General features: G+C 41.4%; 1 protein-coding gene across 7 annotated transcripts in view; it reads left to right on the top strand.

Annotated features, from left to right (window-relative positions):
- LOC126177081 (transcription initiation factor TFIID subunit 4-like) overlaps positions 1–22,714 on the top strand; it is a 155,554-nt gene that overhangs the window by 128,420 nt on the left and 4,420 nt on the right. The window lies entirely within an intron of this gene.

The raw sequence follows: 22,714 nt of genomic DNA, 5'->3' as shown, positions 1-22,714 counted from the left end.
TAACAACTACATTGTAGGCCCATACACAGTCCCTGATGCACTTACACAAGGAATAACTTATCTGAAACCTAAAGATCAAGCAGACACAGCAAACCCAACAAAATATCGCCCCATAACATGCCTACCAACAATATACAAAATATTAACTTCAGTCATTACACAGAAATTAATGACACATACAACATAGAACAAAATTATAAATGAATAACAAAAAGGCTGCTGCAAAGAAGCACGAGGATGTAAAGAGCAACTGATAATAGATACAGAGGTGACATATCAAACTAAAACTAAACAAAGATCGCTGCACTATGCAATCATTGATTACCAAAAAGCTTTTGATAGTGTACCCCACTCATGGTTACTACAAAGTAGATCCTAATTTAATACAGTTCCTAAACATAGTAATGAAAAATTGGAAAACCACACTTAATATCCAAACAAATTCAAATAATATCACATCACAACCAATACAGATTAAGCGTGGAATATACCAAGGAGACTCATTAAGTCCTTTCTGGTTCTGCTTTGCTCTGAACCCACTATCCAACATGATTAATAATAAAAATTATGGATATAATATTACTGGAACATACCCACACAAAATAACACATTTGCTATACATGGATGATCTAAAACTACTGGCAGCAACAAACCAACAACTCAACCAATTACTAAAGATAACAGAAGTATTAAGCAATGATATAAATATGGCTTTTGGAACAGACAAATATAAGAAAAATAGCATAGTCAAGGGAGAACACACTAAACAAGAAGATTACATATTGGATAACCACAGCGATTGCATAGAAGCGAAGGAAAAAACAGATGCTTATAAATATCTTGGATAAAAAAAATATGAATAGATAATACAAATATTAAAGAAGAACTAAAAGAAAAATATAGACAAAGACTAACAAAAATACTGAAAACAGAATTGACAGCAAGAAACAAGACAAAAGCTATAAATACTTATGCTATACCAGTATTGACCTACTCATTTGGAGTAGTGAAATGGAGTAACACAGACCTAGAAGCACTCAATACACTTACACGATCACAGTGCCACAAATATAGACTACATCACATACATTCAGCAACAGAAATATTCACATTCAGCAGAAAGGAAGAAGGAAGGGGATTTATCGACATAAAAAACCTACATTATGGACAAATTAATGATATGAATTAATAGAGGGAAACATTACACGTGGGAAAAATATATCTAAAAACAAAGATGATGAGACTTACCAAACAAAAGCGCTGGCAGGTCGATAGACACACAAACATACACACACAATTCAAGCTTTCGCAACAAACCGTTGCTTCATCAGGAAGGAGGGAAGGAGAGGGAAAGACAAAAGGATGTGGGTTTTAAGGCAGAGGGTAAGGAGTAATTCCAATCCCAGGAGCGGAAAGACTTACCTTAGGGGGAAAAGAGGACAGGTATACTCCCCCGCGCGCGCACGGGGCACACACACACACACACACACACACACACACACACACAAACACACAAGCAGACATTTGTAAAGGCAAAGAGTTTGGGCAGAGATGTCAGTCGAGGTGGAAGTAAAGAGGCAAAGATGTTGTTGAAAGACAGGTGAGGTATGAGTGGCGGCAACTTGAAATTAGCAGAGGTTGAGGCCTGGCAGATAACGAGAAGAGAGGATATACTGAAGGGCAAGTTCCCATCTCCGGAGTTCTGACAGGTTGGTGTTAGTGGGAAGTATCCAGATCACCCGGACGGTGTAACACTGTGCCGAGATGTGCTGGCCGTGCCCCAAGGCATGTTTAGCCACCGGGTGATCCTCATTACCAACAAACACTGTCTGCCTGTGTCCATTCATGCGAATGGACAGTTTGTTGCTGGTCATTCCCACATAGAAAACTTCACAGTGTAGGCAGGTCAGTTGGTAAATCACGTGGGTGCTTTCACACGTGGATCTGCCTTTGATTGTGTACACCTTCCGGGTTACAGGACTGGAGTAGGTGGTGGTGGGATGGTGCATGGGACAGGTTGTACACCAGGGGCGGTTACAAGGGTAGGAGCCAGAGGGTAGGGAAGGTGGTTTGGGGATTTCATAGGGATAGGTCAACGTCAAGGAAAGTGGCATGGGATTTAGAGTAGGACCAGGTGAATCTAATGGAACCACAGGAGTTCAGGTTGGAGAGGAAATTCTGGAGTTCTTCTTCACTGTGAGTCCAGATCATGAAGATGTCATCAATAAATCTGTACCACACTTTGGGTTTGCAGGCCTGGGTAACGAAGAAGGCTTCCTCTAAGCGACCCATGAATAGGTTGGCATACGAGGTGGCCATCTGTCCAATGGCCAGCTTCCCACGTCCGTCCACATCAAACCCACCAACAACAGTACCTCCATTATGACAGCTGCCACCCATTCCACATCAAACGGTCCCTTCCCTACAGCCTAGGTCTTCGTGGCAAACGAATCTGCTCCAGTCCGGAATCCCTGAACAATTACACCAACCACCTGAAAACAGCTTTAGCATCCCGCAACTACCCTCCCGACCTGGTACAGAAGCAAATAACCAGAGCCACTTCCTCATCCGTTCAAACCCAGAACCTCCCACAGAAGAACCCCAAAAGTGCCCCAATTGTGACAGGATACTTTCCAGGACTGGATCAGACTCTGAATGTGGGTCTCCAGCAGGGATACGACTTCCTCAAATCCTGCCCTGAAATGAGATCCATCCTTCATGAAATCCTCCCCACTCCACCAAGAGTGTCTTTCTGCCATCCACCTAACCTTCGTAACCTCTTAGTTCATCCCTACGAAATCCCCAAACCACCTTCCCTACCCTCTGGCTCCTACCCTTGTAACCGCCCCTGGTGTAAAACCTGCCCCATGCACCCTCCTACCACCACCTACTCCAGTCCTGTAACCTGGAAGGTGTACACGATCAAAGGCAGAGCCACGTGTGAAAGCACCCACGTGATTTACCAACTGACCTGCCTACACTGTGAAGTTTTCTATGTGGGAATGACCAGCAACAAACTGTCCATTCGCATGAATGGACACAGGCAGGCAGTGTTTGTTGGTAATGAGGATCACCCTGTGGCTAAACATGCCTTGGTGCACGGCCAGCACATCTTGGCACAGTGTTACACTGTCCGGGTTATCTGGATACTTCCCACTAACACCAACCTGTCAGAACTCCGGAGATGGGAACTTGCCCTTCAGTATATCCTTTCTTCTCGTTATCCGCCAGGCCTCAACCTCCGCTAATTTCAAGTTGCCACCACTCATACCTCACCTGTCTTTCAACAACATCTTTGCCTCTTTACTTCCACGTCGACTGACATCTCTGCCCAAACTCTTTGCCTTTACAAATGTGCGGATGGTGTGTGTGTGTGTGTGTGTGTGTGTGTGTGTGTGTGTGTGTGTGTGTGTGTGTGTGTGTGTGCGCGCGTGAGTGTATACCTGTCCTTTTTTCCCACTTAGGTAAGTCTTTCCGCTCCCGGGATTGGAATGACTCCTTACCCTCTCCCTTAAAACCCACATCCTTTAGTCTTTCCCTCTCCTTCCTGATGAAGCAACGGTTTGTTGCGAAAGCTTGAATTTTGTGTATATGTTTGTGTTTGTTTGTGTGTCTATCGACCTGCCAGCACTTCTGTTTGGTAAGTCTCATCATCTTTGTTTTTAGCTACATTATGGACAGTTAGACAATTTAAGAAAATTCTTTATAGAACGTGCAGAAACTAGCAAAATACACGAAGCAATCACTCATATAAATACATCGGCTACACCATTGCAATTTCATAACCACTTCTACAACACTTTAGATCACATCACATAACATCAACAGATACGAAGAAAGTAAATTGGAAAAAGAAAACACTATATGGCAAGCACCCATATCATCTAACACAGCCACACATCGATCAAGACGCATCCAACACATTTCATAGCTGACTCACCATTTGATGTAGACATACAGGATACATCACTGATGCGCTATATTTCTGAATACTGGTTTGGCTAGTAAATTTTTCTATATGTGGGTTATTGTCATATATTGAACACAATTATTAAACCTATTTTTAAAAAAATATACATTTTTTTAGCTATCTTAATCCTGCTGCTCTTGGTCAAGTAAGAGCAAAAGAACTATGGTTAATGATATGATTTGTTTTTACAACTCCAGCAGGGTTAGCAGCAAAAGTTCATGATAGAAATAGAGCACAAAATTTTTTCATGCCACAACCAAAGCAGGTCCAGCAGTTGTTGATCATATTTGGAGTTCTTTCAGTGATTCATACCATTGTTAAGGAAAGGCCTTAAGTCTAAATTGTCCAAACAACCAATTGTGTGAGGTGGTAACTCCGGGCAAAGAACGGTCTTACAAATAATAAACACTTTTGTTACACAACTCCATAAACGTGTCCAGTAAAAAACACAGATCCAGTTTTTGAAACCCATAGCAATAAATTGTTCAGTGTGTTGGTACTAAAATGACTGAATTCTGTGCTTATAATTCAGAGAGGAAAACAGGCTACCACTCACAGATGATAGGGCAACTGTACTACTTCAAGTACTATGAACAACCATACATGTTCATTTACACACACAATCAGGTGGCCACCAAGAATTAAAATACACTAAGCATTAGCCAATTTTACTGTTTGAATGATTTCCTTCTGGATTTCCATCATTCTAATTATGTCTTGTTTATGATTAGATTTGAGTAAAAGATATAAATACTAGCAACAGTAGTTTTCAAAAGTTTTATTTCGTAGACAGACTAATGAATACAAATACTACACAAATGCACTTGTTAAATGGTGATTTGAGGAAGTTTGGCTATAGTACTTTGAACCTTATCCAGAGGGTCTCCAAAGCAGACAAAATTCTTTCTAGTGCAAAGCATTTGCTCTTCCCAATGAAATAAAAATTAAGAAATAAAGGTGGTGACAATACTTACTGGTATGGCAAAGCATATGCAAGTTTGTTTTTTAAAAGAGTATTCATGGAACACATTTTGTGCAAGTAGACTTTATTATTCATGTAGATAAAGAAGACATTGCCAATATATATTTTGATTTAAAGATGGGCCTGTCTAACAAACTGGCACTATTATGAAGCGAAAAAGTCATGAAGTGTCTACAAAAATCCATACCAGTGTCACAGTAAGTGCACTTTCCTGACAAGTCACACAGATGAAGGCAGGACTGAAACAAACAATGCATGGGAAGAAATTAAGACAAACAGGATTGAGTTATGGGAGATTGGAGAGAGGAGAGATTGGCTTTGATCATGGAAAAGATAGTGTATGATGCAGAAGAGGGATGGAGGATTCTTAGAATGGAGAAGTAAGAAAATCTGGCAGAATTTGATGTCTTTGTAGAAGTAGGGCTGAAAGTGGCCAGAAGAATAAGACCAACCAGAAGACTGAGGTGGAAGCATTAGCCAGATAGCACAGAACAACTTCAAAAATAACTACTGTAGTGTCTTTTTAGCACATTCAGAGACTGTCAAGGTATAGGATGTGGACATATTTATAAATGTCAAGAAAAATAACCTCTACACAGGTACAAAGGAGAAGAGTAGGATACTGTCAGAGTTATTCTACGATACTTTAAACCACTCGGAGAGGTTCAGTCTCTGGTCAGCAATGGAAGAGAGAGTAATTCCTTCCAATCACAAACTCAGAAGCATAAGTGGCCCAGGAGATCAACAGGGCAGCTATAAATGATGTGATAGCAACTGAGATGATAAAGCGACATGGGAAGGGGTGGCTTAATGTAACATGTTACTCACAGTATTGGAAGAATGAAAGTGCTACCAAAACACTGGAGCAATACTGACATAGTACTGATACAAAACAGGTTCTTTTGTAGTTTTTTTTAAGTCCATGAGACTGTGATCAAAAGCATATTTCACTGCCTAATGTTGTGGTTCCTGATGCTCGAGGCATCATCAGAGGCTGTACTCAGGTAGCAGTCTGAAACTTAAACAAGCGTAGCAAGCTGAAATGTCTATATATACACATGCAACTGTCATTCAGTCACATTGTCATACTGCTTATTAAGATATGGAGTTGCACTGACTTGTGTTATGAAGCTTTTAGAGGGAAGAGTTGCCAGTGTTTTGTATAGCACTAAGGCCAGCAATTGGTCTAATTTCAACCCTTTTCCTTTTCTGTTAAAGTTGTTGCTGTGCCTTTGAATTTCCATGTCTTCTCTGTACACACTAGTATAATAATGAGTGGATTTGCATAAAACCACAGTGTCGGAAGAACAAATTTGACATTTGCCTGGTGCCAATTTATCCATATTTCTCAGACTATAATTGATCTGCTCCTTAAGTTAGGTGTTAATGCTGCTGCTTAGTTATTATGTACACTTAGCTGCTTGTGCAAGTGATTTTATGTACTGCCATGGCAACTGGTAGGCATAGGTCCTTTGCAGTGTTTAAATATTCATGCACCTTTCTCGTGGGTTTAAACAGTGTCAAAAATCTTCTTAGTACTCTGCTGATGTGATTTGTGACTGTTTTTAAGTATGCGAAGAAAACTTTTCCTATAATTCATTCTTTTTTGCTAGAAGCTCCCGATCTTTTAGGATGTAGTAACCTGTTAATTTCTTTATCAGAGTAACCATTTCTTCTTAAAGTAGCTATTAAATGATCAAACTCTTGCTCCATGTGCTGTAGTTCACCAGTGGTACACCAATATTTCGATCGCTCATCTCTTCTACTTGTAATGGAGATAGAACTTTGTAAAGATTCTATCCATGTGAGTGAGTGAGCTTTTTGTAAACTTTGTTCCCGAAAGTTCCATTGTATCTTTTTAGTAGCTTTACATTCTAAAGTAGAATGTGACCTTGTTTCTCTTTTTCCATAGCAAACTTTATATTAGAATTCATACCATTCAGGAAATGTATAAATTCTGAGAGTTGATGTTCTCCATAAGATCATGTAATGAAAGGGTGGTGTGGCTATAGGAAACCACACAGTGCAGTATTAGGAAATTTCTGTATTGAAAAATTTGAAGAAACAACTTTTCAGACTACAAAAAAGGGAAAAAACACGTTATTGGTTTTGGTTGTTGATAATACTTTGTTTTATAACATCATGGAGAGCATGAATCTCTCAATGAATACATTTTCTGAATGAAGTTAATTCTAATATAAAATTTCCTATGGAGAAAGAGAAAAGAGCTCAAATTTCAAAAGCACAAAGTCCACAGAATGCCTAGCAAATGAATAGATATGTTTACAAAAAATGTAATCAGTCATGCAGGAAAGGAGTGTGATCAAAACATTAGTGGCTTGAGCTGTGAACAATAATACTGGGAGAAAGCTTGATTGTTAACAGCTACTATCAGAAGGGACAACAATGTGTAAGGGATAGGTTACTACTCATCACATAAACAAGATGTTGACTCACTGGCAGTCAAAAAATAAAAAATAAAATGCTGGAAATACTCAGTTTTCAAACAGTCCTTCATCAGGAGCAGAAAACTCTTACATTAACAGAAGCATAACTCCAATACAAAAACCTGACTGAGCAGTGATTTAAGTGTCGTGGACTTTGGGGTACAGAAGAGGCATGGGGTGTGGAAGGGAAGGGAAGGGAAGGGTAGGGTAGGGTGGGGTGGGGTGGGGTGGGGTGGGGTGGGGTGGGGTAGGGTAGGGGAAGATGCTAAACACTCCAATGGCAGCATGCAAGAATGTGATGGATACAGGATAGGGCTACTAGGTGCATTGTTGGGAGGCTGTGCTGTGGAGGGGACGTAGAGGTGGAGGTAGAGAAGAGGAAAGTCTATGTAGGTGCATTGGCAGGGTAGAAGGAATGTATATTTCTGGAGTGGGAGCGTGGAAGGGGATGGGCAGGGACTAGTGAAGGCTAAACCCAGGGAGAGTTCAGGGACCAAAAGAAAGTTGTAGGAAGAATTCTCGCCTGCACGTTTAAGAAAATCTGGTGTTGGTGGAAAGAAACCAGATGGTGCAGGCAGTGAAGTTGTCATTAAAGTGAAGCACATTGCATTTGGTGGCATGCTCAGCAACTAGGTGGTCCAGGTCCCTATTGCCCACATTTTGGTGGTGGCCGTTTAGGTGGACAGACAGCTTATTATCATGCCCATGTAAAATGCAGCACAGTGGTTGCAGCTTAGTTGGCAGAGCATATGGCTGGTTTTACAGGTGGCCTTATTTGGTGGGATAGGAGATTCCTGTGACAGGACTGGATTAGGTGGTAGTAGCAGGATGCTCGAGACACATCTTGCATCTAGGTCTATTGCAGGAGTGTGTGTCATGAGGTAAGGTGTTGGGAACATGGGTAGAAAGGGGCAGACAAAGATGTTGCGCAGGTTCGGGGTGTCACAATACCACTATGGAAGGGTACAGATATTAATCGTCATTTCAGGACACAGTGAGACGTGGGGATGATAAATGACGTAGAAAAGGCATAGGAGACGTGTTTCTGGACAAGGTTGGGAGGGTTCAGTCTCTAAAGGCCTCAGTGAGAGCCTTGGTGTATTTGGATAGGGACTTATTGTCACTATATATGCAATGTCCATGGGTGGCTAGGCAGTATGGAAAGGGATTTATTGATTTGAAATGGGTGACAGATGTCTGAGTAGAGATATTATTGATGGTTGGTAGGTTTGATGTAGATGGAGGTGGTGATTTAGCCATTCTTGAGATGGTGGATGGCCAGGAAGTTGCATTGTTGGGCTGAGGAGGACAAGGCGAAACAAATAGGGGAGAAGGGGATAGGGTGTCCTCATCCTCAGCTCAGATCACGAAGATGGCATCAGTGAATCTGAACTGGGTGAGGGGTTTGGAATTATGGATGGTGCGGAAGAATTCTCTAGATGGCAGGATGGTGGCATGCATGTACCCATTGGTATACCATGGGTTTATTGTAGGTGATGCCATAAAAAAAAAGTAATTGTGGGTGAGGGTATAATTGGTCATAGTCCCCAGAAAGGAGGTCAGAGTCAATAGGGCATTAGGAAAGGCAGTGTTCTATAGTGGCAAGGCCATCTGCTTGGGGGAGGTAGGATTGACAGTGACATGCCAGATGGTAAAGGAACAGGAGCTGTGGAGAGTAGGTGGAAGAGACAGCAACCATTTCATTCACAGACTCTCCACAGTTACTGTTCCTTTACTAACTGGCACGCCACTGCCAATGCTGCCTCTGTATACACTGGCATCCCTAATAAACCCATGGACTTGCTGCTATTAGACACTGCCTTTCCCAGTGACCAATTGATTCCAAACCTACAACCTCATTCCTTGGTACAGCAATGAGCAACTGCATGACACCATTCAATGCTAACCTGTTGATTGAGTCTTCTAGAGGAATTCTTCATAACCACACAGAATTACAAACTCCTCACATAGTTCAGAGTCATTGCTGGCAGCTTCATCATCTGAATTGAGGGTGAGGACATCCTGTCCACATTCCTCCAGGACCCCCCCCCCCCCCCCTTCCTCTTTCCCCAGTTTGTTTCATCTTATCCTTCTCTGTCCAACAAGCCAACCTTCTTAACGCTGACCATATCGAGGATGAACCAATACTACGTCCTTATAAGTCCAACCTACTATACTCTGATTCAGGAATGATTGCAGTTAACACAATTCAATACGTGGATGGGGATTGCTTGTTGCCTGTTCCAAGTTATGGTAGCGGTAAGGGCATACATGTGCCCTGCATTCGAGGAAAGTGTGGATCCTGCAAATTACGTCTCTCACTTGTTTCTACAGGACTTGTTGCTTACCACCAAGATCAGCCGTGACAGTTCGCAACAAATGGAATAAAAATTCACTAAACAACTCATTACGATCATGTTTCATGCTCACATTGTATACACCATCCGTAGCAAAGTGGTAAGAACACTACTGAAAGCTCGTGGTTGTCAGATAATGAGTGATGTAGATGTACAGAACAAGCCTAAACTTGACTGCCACTTATCGTGACGTTAACTATGATCACCAATACCTCGAGTTTGACAACTGTCACCCATTCCATACCGAGCAGTCTTTTCCATACAGGCTAACCACCTGTGGTCACCGAATCTGTAGTGGGAAGCAGTCCCCCTCCAAATATGCCAAGTGTGTCACTGAGGCCTTAATAGACAGAAATTAACCCCCCAATCTTGTCTAGAAACATACCTTCTGTACCTTGCGTACACAGGTCACTTACCATATACCACATACCCATTGTCCAACCACAAAGGAGCACTCAACTCATGACTCAGTACCATCCAGGATTGGAAGAACTGAACATCATTCTCTGACAGGATTTAAACTACCTCTCATTGTGCCCTGAAATGAGAAATAACATCCCACTATCCTCCACACCTCTTCCACAGTGGTATTCTGCAACCCACTTAACCTGTGCAATATCCTCCTGCAGTAGAGCTAGATGAAAGATGTGTCCCATACTACCTACTCCAGTCCTGTCACAGTAATCTCCTACCCCATCTAAGCTGCAACCACTGTGCTGTATCCTGTGTGAGGATGACGAATAACAAGCTGTCTGTCCATTTAAATCTCCACTGCAAAACTGTCAGACACCAGGACCACCTAGTTACTGAGCATTCTGCCCAACACAACGTGCTTCACTTTGATGACTGCTTCACAACCTGTGCTATCTAGTTTCATCCAACCCACAACAGGTTTTCTGAAATGTGGAGATGAGGACACATTCTGCAACATAGACATCATTCCCGTAAACCCCCCCAAGCCTGTTTCACTAGTGCCTGCCCTCCACCTGTGTAGCTCCTCCCCTGCTCCCACTCCAGTACTATGCACATATACTATCCTCTCAACACATGAACAAAATCCTTTCCCCCTTCTCTGTGCCTCATCACCTAACCCCAGTACACACTCCAGCTAGGTCACAGCTAACCTAAGGTGCAGTTACAGTCAGGAAATGATAGTGAGCGAGTGTGTGTGTGTGTGTGTGTGTTTTGTGCTTTTGTGAGTGTTTTTCCTACTTCTGATAAAGGTCCCGTCAGAACTCTACTACTGTGGTGAGTTCCATATTGTTATTAATCCCTGAAGTTCTCTAATAGAGAGATAAATGCATGTTAAAAGGTCTGGAGATCCTAGTGAAAAAGAATGAAAGAGAAAGTTTTACTCTCATTTGTAACAACAGTCACAGATGTCATCACCACACTGCTGAGATGACGCAGTATTGAAACAGTGTATAAACCAACAAGGAAGGTGCATGAATATTTGAAATTGGGAAGGATGTGTATCTACTAGATGCCATAGCAAAAGCACATAAAATCCCTTGCATATGCAGCTAAATGTAAATAGGTACTAAAGATAGTGTTGGCACCGATTAAGGAGGACAAGAGTAACTTCAATCCAGGAAACATGGATAAATTGGCATTATAAGATTCTGCACTGGGACAGTAGTAGTAGTGTCAAATTTGGTCTTGAGGCAATGTGGTTTTATTCAAATCCAATCATTACTATACTAGGATGTGTAGAGAAGTCATAGAAATTAAAAACACAAAAATAACTTCAATGGAAAAAAAATATGTTTGAAATTGAGGAATAAAGGAGACCAATCACCCAAAGCCAGAAGCTCTACATCATTGATAAGACACAAACAAAAGGTACAGAGCTTTGCTATCTTTCAGATGGAACTTCCCTTTTTCAACCTTGTAGGAGAAACATGCACATGCACATGCGCACACACAAGCACACCCTGCCTCTGTACATTGTGCTCAGTTGATTGCCAGCTGTTTCCTGGTCCACAGTGAGAGTGCTGGGGTGAGGTTATGGCGAGGGTGGGGTCGGGTGAGGTATGGAGAGAAGTGGGAGGCAGGGGGAGGGTTGGAATGTTCCCTCTAGAACATTCCTAGCTTCCCAAAATGCCAAACGCCTGGTCTGACATCTTCATAATACACCTTATCCTCTTTCCTCCATGACCTCAACACCTGTTCTACCATTCACTGCATGTGGTCTTCCCCACACATTGTGCCACCTTACTCCTGTCAGATGGCTTCATCTATACCTCGGTCCACATCAGACCCACCAAACAGTACCTGCACAGACATGTTATATACCAGCTCTGCTGCAACCACTGTACAGCATTTTACTTTGCTATGACAACCAACCAGCTATCAACTAGAGCCACCTACTAGGGCCACTGCCAAACTGTTACCAAAAACATTGTGGACCACCCAGAGACACAACACGCAGCAGAGTACAACATGAGAGATTTCAGTGACTGCTTCACAACCAGTCTTCTGGATCCTCCCCACCAGCAGCAGCTTTTCTGAGCTGTGCAGAGGGGAGCTATCCTTACAGCATGACTCCCATAACCTCCCTGGCTTAAACCTAATGTAACTCACTGCCCCCCCCCCCCCCCCCCACACACACACCTCCTTTCCAATATTGTGTGCATACACACTGTCCCCTGCCCCAGTACCTCACCCAATTCTTGTCAGCTAGTTGTGTGTGTCTATCTCACGCCTTAGTCTGTGAAATCATACCCAGCTGTGTGCGCGCACGATTCTCCTACACGCTTGAAAAAGGAAGTTCATTCTGAAAGCTGGATCAGTTTGACATCCCCTGTCAATAGCACTCATTACATATGAGAAAAAGGGCTAATTTTGCTCCACAAGAATGATATTGTCTGAACTGTGGTGGCTATTTGTCAAGAAATATTTTTCTTGTAGATAGTTCATAATGTTCGAACACAGTAGATGTTACAAAATCCTACTGCAAATCGATGTTGGAGTAATCTGCTGGATTACAGACCCATATCAGTTTTCCTTTCTTGAGTGTTGGTGTGACTTGTGCAACTTTCCAGCCTTTAAATACAGATCTTTCGACTAGCAACTGGTTGTACATGATAACTAAGTATGGAGCTATTGTATCAGCAGACTCTGATGGGAACTTTTAACTGATGTAAAATTTGGATTGGAGGCGTTGCCTTTATTAAGTGACCAATGTGCTTTGCTACACTGAGGATATTTGCATCCAAGTTGCTCATCTTGGTAGTTGTTCTTGATATGGATTCTGGAATATTTACTTCGTCCTCTTTGGTGAAGGCATTTTGGAAAACCATGTTCAGTAATTCTGCTTTAGTGGCTCTTAATTGTGTGTGTGTTGATCACAGATGCCAGTGAATGTTGTGGAATATGCTCTCCTACTGGCCACGAGGTTGGTAAGGAGATCATTTGGTAGGGCATTCCATTCCTCCACCAACACAGTTGACAAGCGAACGTGTTGAAATAATGCATCCCACACATGCTCGATGGGATTTGAGTTGGGAATCGGGCAGGCCAGTCCATTCGCCAAATATCCTCTCAAAGAGCTGCTCCACCTGCACCGTTAGATGCATTTGTGCATTGTCATCAATAAAATGATGTCGGGTCCAGTTGCGTCCCAGAAAAGGTGCACATGGGGAAGGAGAATAGTGAGTGCACAGTGTTCAAAGATATGCAATGGTGCATAGCATAGGGGCCAAACCAGCAAGGAGTTGTCATGTGCTTTGCTTGGATGAGAGGAGATTGTTTGTCTAGTCATTTTGAATGTACCCTCATATGGCAAGAGATGGGAACATGTAATGCACCCAGGAACATTGTCAAACATGATAGTTTTGGGGGTCAAAGTGTCATAGTGTGGGATGGCTTAATGTTGCATAGGCATGGTGTCGTCCAGACCTTCGAACAAGGCACTCTCATTGGTCGTTGTGACACTGTACTCCTTCCCTGTGTGCAACCCCCCCACCCCCCTTCCCAAGGAAAATATCGCTTTTTACACTAACAAACAAAAATTGAATTTTTACGAATTTTTTTGCTCGGCAAAAAGTCAACCACAAACCATTTAAGGTCACAAACACTGCCTGAATGTTTTGTGGTTGATTTTTCGACCACAATCTTTAGACTCATATATTTAACTCATATATTAATAAAATGTCATCTCTTGAAGGAGGTAAACAATTTTATTCCTGGGTTTGACACTAAAACAAAAACTTTGAACAAAATCTACCTTTCAAAATTATTTTGATGACTAAGCAAAGTGCATCCAATAACACTCAGTCATTTCATACTGTGAAATAGTGCAAAGCATTACTTGTAAAGTGCTACCTTGCAGGAACTTCTTTTCGGTTTGGCTCGGTTACTGCACATTGCGCACCTCCTTGAAGTACCTTTCATAGGCATGTGTGCTGTAGTAGTGGGAGACAAGCTGACCTTGGAAGTGATGTGTGATTTATTCTTACTAATAAGGACTCTTGGGTGTGGTATAGTTGCCATCCTTGATTTGGAACAAGAACTACCTATTAGATCATTCATCAATATGCTCTGGAATGTTAAATATAACTTCTGTTTGCTGTGCATGGCTAGTTTGCTGGTTTCTTTGTGCAGAACATAGGCATTCACTATTGCTGCATCTATAAACTAACAAAAAATTTTCATTCATCCCTGTCTGGACTTTACTGCTACATTGTAGAATGCGTGATGCTGGTCAAATCTGTCTACACCACCCACACAGCAGTTGTAAATCAGCAATGGCTCGAGGGCAAGGGATCATTTGCTTTTTCCCCTTCTTGTCACGATGTGTAACAAATGTTTTCTCTGTAGGACTGTGCATACTGCTTGCAACAATGACTGATTTAGTACCCTGTCTTTCCATTTTGTTACACATCTCCTAACATTGGTTGAAAGACTTCCCTTTGGGAAATACCTCCTCGAAGATAAAATCATCCCAAACTCGAAAATACCGTTCTGCAACAATTTAGATAGGAGACGGAAGCTGGAGAAAAAAAAGATCATAAAACAAACAGTATCCATGATGTTGGAATGATGATGAAAGTGACAATACAACTTTTTCACCCAAGGGTGTATCATGTTCATAAGTCTTTCCTTCATAAATCTGAATGTTAACACGTATCCTGTTACAGAGTAACATAAAGCAAAAACTTTGTAGCCATGCTTTATTAGTTTGAGTGGCATGTACTGATTGAGAGGTCCTGCCTTTGAATGCTACCGTACTTTCATCTACTGAAAGGAATCTATTTGGACTGAATGATGATCTGAAAACTTCATTCACATGATTCAAAAGTGGTCTTACTTTATAAAGTTTGTCACAGCCTGGAGTGCCTTTACTGGCCATCTTTTCATTGCCATTCAGATGCAAATAAAGAACAATTTTTAGAAATTTGCAATTCTGGGTACATGAAAGTTTTGGTCAGTTGACCAATACTGGCGGATGCTCAGAAGAGAATGGAATCCCATTATAATTAGTATACCAATAAAGGTTTCCAGCTCCTCTAAGTTCAGACTAAGAGCTGCTCTTCTCTGAATAGCATACATGTTGGACTGAGCAACTATGACATTGTAAAAAGTGTCAGGGGGGAAAAACAGTGGAAAATATCTCAGATGAACTTAAATTTACTGGAACATTTGGCTCAAAATATTCACTATAAACACTGCCAATGAATTTTCTTGGTTCACTTCCACATTTAGTGAATTGATATTGCCCCTGTGTAACTTCTGTGCCATCAGTCTCTGAGTCACTATCTGAATGAGTTGCAAAACTTGTCAAGGAATGTGGAGGCTGAGTAATAACTGCAGGTTCTTAATGTTCATCACAGGTACTGTCATTGAAGTCTAATTCCTCTGTCGAACTGCCACCCTGCACAGGATGAACTGTATCAGGGAGGCACTGACTGGCCCTGGGTTCAGGATGAATCTGTGAATCTTCTGCATTTGTCTCACCCCGATACTCAGAATCTTCAAGAATGTGCAGTACCTCTGCTTCATTCAGTCTTTGTCTAGGCATTTCACTACAAAAGAAATTACGCTGATGTGTACCCATTATTGCAACACACACACAACAACACAAAATCAAATAGGGGTAATGCAGGAGTAGGTTTAATAATGAATAGGAAAATAGGAATGCGGGTAAGCTACTACAAACAGCATAGTGAATGCATTATTGTGGCCAAGATAGATACAAAGCCCACACCTCCTAGAGTAGTAAAAGTTTATATGCCAACTAGCTCTGCAGATGAAGAAGAAATTGAAGAAATGTATGATGAAATAAAAGAAATTATTCAGATAGTGAAGGGAGACGAAAATTTAATAGTCATGGGTGACTGGAATTCGAGTGTAGGAAAAAGGAGAGAAGGAAACGTAGTAGGTGAATACGGATTGGGGTTAAGAAATGAAAGAGCAAGCCGCCTCGCAGAATTTTGCACAGAGCACAACTCAATCATAGCTAACACTTGGTTTAAGAATCGTGAAAGAAGGTTGTATACATGGAATAACCCTGGAGATACTAAAAGGTATCAGATAGATTATATAATGGTAAGACAGAGATTGAGGAACCAGGTTTTAAATTGTAAGACATTTCCAGGGGCAGATGTGGACTGACCACAATCTATTGGTTATGACCTGTAGATTAAAACTGAAGAAACTGCAAAACGGTGGGAATTTAAGGAGATGGGACCTGGATAAACTGAAAGAACCAGAGTTTGTACAGAGTTTCAGGAAGAGCATAAGGGAACAATTGACAGGAATGGGGGAAAGAAATACAGTAGAAGAAGAATGGGTAGCTTTGAGGGATGAAGTAGTGAAGGCAGCAGAGGATCAAGTAGGTAAAAAGACGAGGGCTAGTAGAAATCCTTGGGTAACGGAAGAAATATTGAATTTAATTGATGAAAGGAGGAAATATAAAAATGCAGTAAATGAAGCAGGCAAAAGGCAATACAAACATCTCAAAAATGAGATCGACAGGAAGTGCAAAATGGCTAAGCAGGGATGGCTAGAGCACAAATGTAAGGATGTAGAGGCTTATCTCACTAAGGGTAAGATAGATACTGCCTGCAGGAAAATTAAAGAGACCTTTGGAGATAAGAGAACCACTTGTATGAACATCAAGAGCTCAGATGGAAACCCAGTTCTCAGCAAAGAAGGGAAAGCAGAAAGGTGGAAGGAGTATATACAGGGTCTATACAAGGGTGATGTACTTGAGGACAATATTATGGAAATGGAAGAGGATGTAGATGAAGATGAAATAGGAGATACAATACTGCGTGAAGAGTTTGACAGAGCACTGAAAGACCTAAGTCGAAACAAGGCCCCGGGAGTAGACAAAATTCCATTAGAACTACTGACGGCCTAGGGAGAGCCAGTCCTGACTAAACTCTATCATATGGTGAGCAAGATGTATGAAACAGGTGAAATACCCTCAGACTTCAAGAAGAATATAATAATTCCAATCCCAAAGAAAGCAGGTGTTGACAGAGGTGAAAATTACCGAACAATCAGTTTAATAAGCCACAGCTGCAAAATACTAACACAAATTCTTTACAGATGAATGGAAAAACTAGTGGAAGCCGACCTCGGGGAAGATCAGTTTAGATTTCGTAGAAATACTGGAACACGTGAGGCAATACTGACCTTACGACTTATCTTAGAAGAAAGATTAAGGAAAGACAAACCTACGTTTCTATCATTTGTAGACTTTGAGAAAGCTTTTGACAATGTTGACTGGAATACTCTCTTTCAAATTCTAAAGGTGGCAGGGGTAAAATACAGGGAGCGAAAGGCTATTTACAGTTTGTACAGAAACCAGATGGCAGTTATAAGAGTCGAGGGACATGAAAGGGAAGCAGTGGTTGGGAAGGGAGTAAGACAGGGTTGTAGCCTCTCCCCAATGTTATTTAATCTGTATATTGAGCAAGCAGTAAAGGAAACAAAAGAAAAATTCGGAGTAGGTACTAAAAACCATGGGGAAGAAATAAAAACTTTGAGGTTCGCCGATGACATTGTAATTCTGTCAGACAGAGCAAAGGACTTGGAAGAGCAGTTGAATGGAATGGTCAGTGTCTTGAAAGGAGGATATAAGATGAACATCAACAAAAGCAAAACGAGGATAATGGAATGTAGTCGAATTAAGTCGGGTGATGCTGAGGGAATTCGATTAGGAAATGAGACACTTAAAGTAGTAAAGGAGTTTTGCTATTTGGGGAGCAAAATAACTGATGATGGTCGAAGTAGAGAGAATATAAAATGTAGACTGGCAATGGCAAGGAAAGAGTTTCTGAAGAAGAGAAAATTGTTAACATCGAGTATAGATTTAAGTGTCAGGAAGTCATTTCTGAAAGTATTTGTATGGAGTGTAGCCATGTATGGAAGTGAAACATGGACGATAAATAGTTTGGACAAGAAGAGAATTGAAGCTTTCGATATGTGGTGCTACAGAAGAATGCTGAAGATTAGATGGGTAGATCACATAACTAATGAGGAAGTATTGAATAGGATTGGGGAGAAGAGAAGTTTGTGGCCCAACTTGACCAGAAGAAGGGATCGGTTGGTAGGACATGTTCTGAGGCATCAAGGGATCACCAATTTAGTATTGGAGGGCAGCGTGGAGGGTAAAAATCGTAGAGGGAGACCAAGAGATGAATACACTAAGCAGATTCAGAAGGATGTAGGTTGCAGTAGGTACTGGGAGATGAAGCAGCTTGCACAGGATAGAGTAGCATGGAGAGCTGCATCAAACCAGTCTCAGGACTGAAGACCATAACAACAACAACAACAACAACAACAACCCATTATTGACCACAAAAGAACAGAATAACCATAAAAAACGTTGAATGTTGTTATAGTACATAGTACAAACAGCTATGATAGATATTTAGTAAATAAGAATTACTTCAAAGCAAATCGTCTTGATGCCAAGCGGAAGAAAATGTAGGATGTACAACTCCGTACTGCAGCATGCCAAATGTGAATACAACTTGAAAATAACATCTCAGCAGAAAAGTTACTGGCTGTATGTCAAGTTCTGTGATGATCTTTCAACATTTCACTTATTGATAAGCATGTATGAAAATGATGACTACACCTTCCTGGGTCACAGTTTACAAAAGCAGACAGCCCTGTATTTCGGCAGAATAGCTTGCTCAACAGTGTAATTGCAGATCGTTTATTTGAAGATTACTAACTTTAGATTTCAAGGCACTATTGATGCTTTTCCAAAGATAGCACTTCAGAGGATGACTACAATGGGTAAAATGCATGTAACAACAACAATATGCTTGCCTCTAAAGTAACAAAGGTGATAAATGTCTCTGACACGGTTGGCAGCATTATGTGGTCGATTTTTCAACCACAAGCAAATGTGCCCCTGCCATCTGTTGAGAACTTAGTGAACTGCATTGTGGCTATTTTCCCAACCACAAAATGTTCTCACTGATGTGCTGGAACCATAAGGACTAAATCACAACGTAAATCAGTGAGAAAATGTGCCTGGGAGTCAATCTGCATAATATACTCGTGCACCAACGATCATCCAGCAGTTGTCAATTGTGCTGGTGGAGGAATGGGATGCCGTACCACAATAGCTTCTTACTAACTTCATAGCCAGCATGAGCGCACATTGCAGTGCACCCTATTGAGAAATGTGTCTTTTATAATGTTCAGGGAACCATCATAAATCGCAGTGGCTGCAGTGTAATTATTGTGTCTGAATAAAAGTGTCATTTCGTCCACTTACCTCCTATACTGTACAGTACTGTGGCAATGGTTAAAGTTTTACTGAGCTGAGGTACGTGACAGACAAATCAAGCAAGAGTTATTTTCAATACTAGTGTAGTTTGAAGGTGAATTATTTTCATTTTGAAGTTTAAGTGGCAGATTTCTGTATGCAGAAGAAAAGTTGCAGCTGACACAGTGAAGACTTCCTTATATGGTGCATAGCAGTTTTGTTCTTCAAATTGACTTGTCAGCAGTATAATGACTAGCATTGTTGCTGAACTCCTGATAAGGAAAGCTCACTGAATAATGAAGGATACATTGGCAGAGGTTTTGATGACTCACTATAGAGGTTTTTATGCAGACACACAAACTATTAACGAACCGTCGGAAGGCTATAATAGTGATTACTAGTGATGAAACCTTGCTTCATCATTGCAAGTCATAAAAGAACCCTTATACTCAATCTATTATGTCTGTATTACTTTGAAATGCTTTCAGTGTAAAGTCCCTCCTGCATAGGAAAGTTGCCATTGCATATCACAAACAAGTGCTTGCTTAACTCATCTGAGAAAAGTCCATAGAGCTTTATCCATTTGTTGGGTTCCTACAATATGAAAATTGACAGACTTACATTGCTGCCTGTTGTTGGTCCACAGTTAACCAGAAACAACACTGAATGTGCCATACCCTTACACAAAGCTTTGTGCAAGTTTTCTTTTCTTTCATTTGAAGAATCTGCTTCATAAAGGTAGTGCTGTCAGGGGCAAATCTGGAAAAAAGTGTGGTGCAGAAATTTGTACCAAAGTACTTTTACACTCATTGGATGTAATAAGTGAACTTCCATATTACTTCTTGCTTGATAAGTTTCTGTGTACAGCTTCCAGCATATTGCTGATAAGAACACATTTGTGACTCTCTCTCTCTCTCTCTCTCTCTCTCTCTCTCTCTCTCTCTCTCTCTCACACACACACACACACACACACACACACACACACACAGAGAGAGAGAGAGAGAGAGAGAGAGAGAGAGAGAGAGAGAGAGAGAGAGACTATGAATTGCCTTTTTCATTGTTAGATTTGTTAATTTTCTGCCTCCCTCCTTTTCCAGTCTCCTCACATCAGTATGGGTCACATCTTATCCTACCTCCATATTTGCTTTTATCCTTGCTATACTTATTTTCTTGTGCTTATTTATATTGCCCCTGCCCCCTCCCCCCTGAATAACGTGCACACGCTTCTTTGTCTTTGTCTTTCGATATGCTCATCAATCACAAGACATACAGTGTTCAGTCTGGCAAAATCTTCCTGTAGTGGCACCTCTTTTTTTCTTTAAGTGCAGTAGGCGTGTTTTGGTTGCAGTCTATTGCTTCATTAACATTTATCATTATAAATTGTGCATAACTTTAGAGTCATTATTTTCACAATGGGTAAACTGAAGGTTAGATATTTTATTAATCTAAAATAGTTTGTTTCCATAATATTTAAACCTTCCAAAAGCTTGCATTATGTACTAAGCTTTCTAAAAACACCTGTCCCCCCATTTCTGCTTGTAAAATATTATTCTTCTTCCAATGTAAATTCCTTCAGAAATTAGTATGTTTTTATAGTCATGGTTTGTTTACCTGTCAAGTTACTAATGTAATGTATATCTAAAAACAAATATGATGTAACTTACCAAACGAAAGCATTGGTATGTTGATAGAAACACAAACACAAAATTCAAGCTTTTGCAACCCACGGTTGCTTCATCAGGAAAGAGGGAAGGAGAGGGAAAGATGAAAGGATGTGGGTTTTAAGGGAGAGGGTAAGGAGTCTTTCCAATCCTGGGAGCGGAAAGACTTACCATAAGGGGGAAAAAAAGACAGGTACACACACATCCATCTGGCACAGAGTTTGGGCAGAGATGTCAGTCAAAGCGGAAGTACAGAGGCAAAGATGTTGTTGATGACAGGTAAGGTATGAGCGGCGGCAACTTGAAATTAGCGGAGATTGAGGCCTGGTGGGTAACGGGAAGAGAGGATATACTGAAGGGCAAGTTCCCATCTCCGGAGTTCTGATAGGTTGGTGTTAGTGGGAAGTATCCAGATAACCCGATACTTTCCGGGACTGGATCAGACTCTGAATGTGGCTCTCCAGCAGGGATACGACTTGCTCAAATCCTGCCCTGAAATGAGATCCATCCTTCATGAAATCCTCCCCACTCCACCAAGAGTGTCTTTCCGCCGTCCACCTAACCTTCGTAACCTCTTAGTTCATCCCTATGAAATCCCCAAACCACCTTCCCTACCTTCTGGCTCCTACCCCTGTAACCGCCCCTGGTGTAAAACCTGTCCCATGCACCCTCCCACCACCACCTACTCTAGTCCTGTAACCCGGAAGGTGTACATGATCAAAGGCAGACTCACGTGTGAAAGCACCCACGTGATTTACCAGCTGACCTGCCTACACTGTGAAGCTTTCTATGTGGGAATGACCAGCAACAAGCTGTTCATTCGCATGAATGGACACAGGCAGACAGTGTTTGTTGGTAATGAGGATCACCCTGTGGCTAAACATGCCTTGGTGCACGGCCAGCACATCTTGGCATAGTGTTAAACCGTCCGGGTTATCTGGATACTTCCCACTAACACCAACCTATCAGAACTCCGGAGATGGGAACTTGCCCTTCAGTATATCCTCTCTTCCCGTTACCCACCAGGCCTCAACCTTCGCTAATTTCAAGTTGCCGCCGCTCATACCTCACCTGTCATTCAACAACATCTTTGCCTCTGTACTTCCGCCTCGACTGACATCTCTGCCCAAACTCTTTGCCTTTACAAATTTCTGCTTTTGTGTGTTTGTGGTTTTTGTGTTTGTGGTTTGTGTGTGTGTGTGTGTGTGTGTGTGTGTGTGTGTGTGTGTGTATACCTGTCCCTTTTTCCCCCTAAGGTAAGTATTTCCACTCCCGGGATAGGAATGACTCCTTACCCTTTCCCTTAAAGCCCACATCCTTTCGTATTTCCCTGTCCTTCTCTCTTTCCTGATGAAGCAACCGTGGGTTGCGAAAGCTTGAATTTTGTGTGTGTGTGTTTGTGTTTTTGTGTGTCTATCAACATACCAATGCTTTCGTTTGGTAAGTTACATCATCTTTCTTTTTATATATATTTTTCCCACGTGGAATGTTTCCCTCTATTATATTTACTAATGTAATGATTTATATATATGTAATGTGTATGTGTAATTTTCAGTGTTAC

Source organism: Schistocerca cancellata, chromosome 3 (genome assembly GCF_023864275.1).
Source record: "Schistocerca cancellata isolate TAMUIC-IGC-003103 chromosome 3, iqSchCanc2.1, whole genome shotgun sequence".
NCBI lineage: Eukaryota > Metazoa > Arthropoda > Insecta > Orthoptera > Acrididae > Schistocerca > Schistocerca cancellata.
Note: the sequence above shows the minus strand (reverse complement) of the source record. Positions and strands in the feature narration are given on the sequence as shown.